Source organism: Zea mays, chromosome 7, assembly GCF_902167145.1.
Source record: "Zea mays cultivar B73 chromosome 7, Zm-B73-REFERENCE-NAM-5.0, whole genome shotgun sequence".
In the NCBI taxonomy this organism is placed as follows: Eukaryota; Viridiplantae; Streptophyta; class Magnoliopsida; order Poales; family Poaceae; genus Zea; species Zea mays.
In genome coordinates, this window is record NC_050102.1 from 75,865,651 (window position 1) to 75,871,650 (window position 6,000).

A 6,000-nucleotide genomic window follows, 5' to 3' on the forward strand; every position below is an offset into this window, starting at 1 on the left:
TATACTAGCCGTGCTCACGGTCATGAGCGGCTCGGACACTCACATGATTAATATATGGAACTTAAACTTAATCTGTCATTTCATTGCATTTGGGATTATTTTATTATTACTTTTATTTATTATTATTAAGGTTTGGTATTTATTTACACTTAGTAACTGCTAATAAAATTTTGACCAACTTATAAAAGCATTGCTCAGCTTCAGCCTTTATTTCATTGATCAGCCTTACACTTCATGAACTCCCACCTTTGGTGAGTTCATGCCACATTATTCCCCACGACTTGTTGAGCTATGAACGTATGTGAGCTCACTCTTGCTGTCTCACACCCCCCCCCACAGGAGAAGAACAGGTGGTCGAAGAGGAGCCGCCTAACACTGAGGCATTCGACTTGATCTAGGTGGCGTTTCTCAGTTGACATTGGCGCCGACGATCCTTAGTTCGTTTTATGTTTATTCTTTTATTTTGTATTAAGTCTTCCGCTATGTAATAAATACTCTGATTTTATTATGACATTTATCTCTATACACTCTGTTATTATATATGTTGTCTTCTTTGGCGCATGTATGAGATGCACCCGGCTTTGCCCTTAAAACCGGGTGTGACACCAGCTGTGGTAGAACCGCCTAGATTATTCCAGCTTAAGTGCCTTGGCCTCACCTCGAGGCCAATGACACACACTTAGGACGGAATAAACTATCAATTCCTCGGATCTAGTCCGATTGAAGCGACTTACCTAGGGATTGAGTACCATTTTCTCACACGAAGGTGAAGCACAGAGAAATACAATAAAGCATAATACCACAATTTAAATAAGTACTGTTGAGCACCAAAATGGGCGGACGGTCCGGCCCTTGGGTCCGGACAGTCCGCGTGCCTCGAGATTAGATAAACTCAGGTGATTATCCTTATCTCGTGTGTGTTTATCCATCTAATCACGTGGGAGTTGTTGGATATCTCTTAGGACCAGGTCCAGACCTCCTCCCCTATAAATATAAAGGGGTACGGCCGATTGAGAACCCCGAACACATTCCAATCGAACCAATTACTTTATTTATCTTTCCTGCCCTAGGAGTAGATGTAGCGTAGTTCTAGTTGTAGTCTTCCGCGTATCCACCTCCACCCCTATTTGACTCTACGTCGTCTAGATCCGTCCTAGGGTGGCCTGCCGACCCCAGGACAACCCTATGATCTTTACCCCTCCTGAGGGGCAAGATCTACTTTGTCTACTCCAATCAAGATCTCTTCCTCGAATTGATCTCTTAATTTCTAGGCGACTCTACGTCATCTGGAGACGCCCCGGGTGACCTGCTGACCTGGAGCACCCTAAGGTCTCTCCCCCAGGGAACGAGATATAGGTCATACAAGGAGAAGAAGACGACCCTGCGCCAGCACGGACCGTCTGGCCCATAGCTCGGACCGTCAGAACTGCACGCAGTGAAGGCGCCGCTTCTGCCGCCAGGTTGCGGACCGTCCGGCCCAGAGCTGCGGACCGTCCGCGCCCCCCACAGTGAGCACTGCTAGGAGATCCGTCGACCCGTTGCAGGCCGCCACCACTGTTCACCTCACAGAGCCGAACCCAAGGTATTGCTCATCACGAGAAGGCCCTAGGGTTCATTGTTGTTTGGTCCCAAATAGGTGGTGACCATCATAGAGGTGTTGCCCCACATTTAGGATAACCAATTTATTTGACCCTACATCATAGAGGTGGTGACCATCATAGAGGTGCCAAGTACCGCCAGGCGGTTCATTATAGTGTTTGGTGACCAAAAAGGCACCAACAACTACTTAGAGTTATTACATCATCAGAGTTTGAAAATGGTAAACATTGTTCTTGATGCAGCGGAAATTAACTAATAGTTTCTTTGATATTTCTTTATGTAGCATGAAATAAGTGTACTTACTGTTTTGATCCGAAGGCAAAAAAACACCTTCCCTTCTTTTCACGCTTCGTAAAGAAATGCACTTCCAACCGAAGGTCTTGTAATGCCTTGAAAATATCTTACTCTTGAAGAAGAACCATTTCCCTTCTTTTGCCCTTCTATCTTCGTTACATAATATTTACAAAAAACTATGTGTGAAGCGAAAGGAGGTCATCAAAGTTTAAATGCACCTTCATCCTTTTAGATTTGATCTTTTCATTCCCTAGTGAACTGCTTCAGAGTCCTTTTTCACCTATTCATGAGGAGAGCAATTTCCCTTCTTCTCACTTCATACTTGATGCATGATGGTATGATGCATGATACTATAATGATGATATGATGCATGATGCTTGGTGCAAGATGATGATGAAATGAAAAAGAAAATAGTTGTATCATGACTCTGCATCCCCTTAGGAATGACTTTGGAGATAATACACATTTACTAGGTGTTTCATTTGAGCTCTGCATTCCCTTAGGAACGACTTCGGAGCTTATACACCTTTACTAGGTGTTTCATTAAGCTCTACATCCTCTTAGGAATGACTTTAGAGCTTATACACCTGTACTAGGTGTTTCATTGAGGTCTGCATCCCGTTAGGAATGACTTTGGAGCTTTTACACATGATGGTGTAGTGTCAGATTTATTACAGAATGAAGAAGGATATATATTCTTGATGTTTCTTTGGACAAAAATGTAAAGGATAAAATGAAATTACAATAGATTCTTTGAAACAGCTTTGGACGTTTGTCTCAGCCCCTCAGGCATTTCAATAAATGTGCTTTGACTCTGGTACAATGTTGTTTACTGTTTTGGCTTCGGATTGTTCCCTTGTGTCCCACTGTGGTACGTCTTGTGCAGAAAACAACGGTTAGACCTTGAGTTGTCCTGGATGTTGCTGCTCATATGGCGAAGGTGGTGCTTGTGTAAACGGCTGAGGTGGGATCCATTGAGCAGAAGAGTGACTTGTCGAAGCAACTGAAGCTGAAGGTTGTTGGTTGCGAACATACTCTAGAATGTATGGAGAATAGTATGATGCGGTGTGGAGGACCTGCTTTGACTGATTCTGTTGTGCTTCGACTTTAGCGATTTCCTTCTGCTTTTTGGATCGTGACTTAACAGGTTCTTGTTGTATGCCCCATGTCCTCTCCACAAAAAAGGTAGAATAGTTTCCTTGGTTTAGGTTGAATCTTCCTCCAAAACTCCTACCTCCCCTCCCACCTCTTGGGGCCAGTGGTTTGAAGGTGTTTGCTAGGTTCCTGTGGATTGGGAGTGACTTTGTTGTCCCTAGGTGTGATTGTTTTTGTCTTTATTCTGATTTGGATTATGTATGGTCCTGACATGCCTTGGGTTGAAACGTCCGTCGAAGCCCCTGGTCATCTTGGAATACCTGAAGGCCTCCTCTTCCCTTGCCGAAAATCATTATCTGCTCCGATATATTCATCCATCTTCTGGAGAATTTTTTCTAGGGTATGAGGGGTTTTCTAGCGAAGTATTGTGCCAGTGGTCCTAGAGGAAGCCCCCTTCATCATGGCCTCAGTAACTATCTCATTTGGTACTGTTGTTGCTTGAGCCTGAAGCCAAAGGAATCTCCGGGCATAGGCTTGCAAGTATTCATCGTGGTCTTGTGTGCATTGGAAAAGGGCCTGGGCGGTGACTGCTTCGTCTAGAATCCTTGAAAACTTGTGATTAACATGTCCTTTAATTTCTACCAAGAGGTTATTGTTCCTAGTCGAAGAGAAGAATACCTACCATGTTTGAGCAACACTCCTTACCGACATGACGAAGCATTTGGCCATGACAAGTGTATGGCCTCCGTATGAAGATATTGTTGCTTCATAACTCATTAGGAATTGCTTTGGATCAGAATGGTCATCATCCATAGGTAATTGAGGTGGTTTGTATGAAGGTGGCAATGGTACTGCCTGCAGCTCTGTAGCTAAAGGAGAAGTATCATCATAAGGAAATTGTCATCATTGAAGGCTTCATATTACATGTCCTCGTATTCGGGCCTTCATGCCAAAGGTCTTTCTGATGCTGACGATACTCTTGTTGCTCAGTATCGTACAAAATGTTTCGCATTTCTTCGGTTGGACTAACCGCTTTTATTTTCTGGCTTCATGCTTCTCTCATGAGGACTCCATCTTGGCTAAGATCGAGGGGACCTGTGGCGAAACCGCCCAGATTATTCTAGCTTAAGTGCCTTGGTCTCACCTCGAGGGAAATGACACACACTTAATACGGAATAAACTGTCAATTCCTCGGATCTAGATTGATTGAAGACACTTACCTATGGATCGAGTACCATTTGCTCACACGAAGGTGAGGCACAGAGAAATATAATAAAGCATAATACCACAACTTAAATAAGTACTTAGAGTTATTACATCATTGGAGTTTGAAAATAGTAAACATTTTTCTTGATACAACGGAAATTAACTAACGGTAAATAAGGAGTGAGGCGAAGCTTGGCCCATCACTCCTCCTGGTCATCACCTGCTGAGGTAGGGTTCCACTCGACTGTCCAACCCGGTGGCAAGGTGGACGGCCAAGTCAACCCAGAAACCATATCATCCTCGATGGTACCTATAAAAATTATGGCACAAGCAAGGCTAAGTATACTAATACTCAGCTAGACATACCCGATGTGAGGAGTCTACTCCTCTATCTCTAGACAATGAATCTGTTTGGCTAAGGGGTTTGGTTTGCCAAAAGCACTAGATGAGTCTAAAATCAAATTTTAGTTTTTCAAGTTCTAGAATAATAATTTTAGACTAGATGAGTACCTATCTATTCATACATGGTATCAAACATTATGCCAATCGACATCTTTTGCTAGTAACCTCATTTCCACTTATTACTCAATGCAGTACAATGGATCAAGCAGTCTCATTAGCTGCGAGAAGCAGATGATTCAAATCGAGTTTAAAATCTTGCAAGGGAAACATAAACACACGACATGTAGGAGCACTCCGTCCCCACACACGTCAACTGTCCCCATCGATTCCCTAGCAACAGATCAATCCCACTATCATTGGCATACAATGCTCCACTGACCCCAGCCACCGCCATGCAGTGACCGCACTTGTACCCACCATAACTGGAATGGGAGACCCTGTCTCATTATAAGGAAAATGGACCTCGGTCATTTGGCTCAATAGATTTTGGTGTTTGATGATCAACATAACCTATGAACTAATGTGTTTGCTAGTGTTTAAGTTTGTAGTTCACAGGATGCTAAAGTACTTGGACTAAGGCATTGAGGAAAGCAACACCTCAAAAGAAGACATTATGAAGATCACAAGTGAAGATCAACAAGTACCAAGCAAAGTCCAAGGAACGAAAATTAGTGTTGCCACAACGGACTGTCCGGTTGAGAGCACAGGACTGTCCTGTGGCACACGTCGGACTGTTAGGTGGCACACTAAGAGCACCTAGAGGGGGGTGAATAGGTGATCCTGTAAAATTCAACACTTGATAGCACAACTTGGTTATGAAATGTTAGTAAGATTAAAGCCAACTTGCTATAGAGAGAACTCTTGAGAAGAAATCAATCACAAAGAAAAGCGACACAAGAGACACGGTGATTTTATCCCGTGGTTCGGCCAAGTAAAACACTTGCCTACTTCCACGTTGTGGCATCCCAATGGATGAGGGTTGCACTCAACCCGTTTCAAGTGATCCAATGATCCACTTGAATACCACGGTTTTCTTCCTTATACTTGTTTTCTCGTTTGTGAGGAATCTCCACAAGTTGTAGCCTCCCACCCTTACAAAGTTGATCACAACAAGAGCACAAGACTAAGGGAGGGAAAGAAACACACCCAAGAATCGCAGCAATCACACGCACACAAGTCAAGACGTGAGCACACGAACACGGCGCAGGGAGTTTGCAACCCAAGAAGTGCTCAAATCTCAAACACGATGATCTGATTATGTGGTTGTGGAGTCTAGGCGTCTTAGAGTGTTCAATGGAGGCTTGGTGTTGTGCTCCAAGTGCCTAGGGGTCCCTTTTATAACCCCAAGGCAGCTAGGAGCCGATGGAATTCCATTTGGAAGGCAGTTCTTGCCTTCTGTCGGGT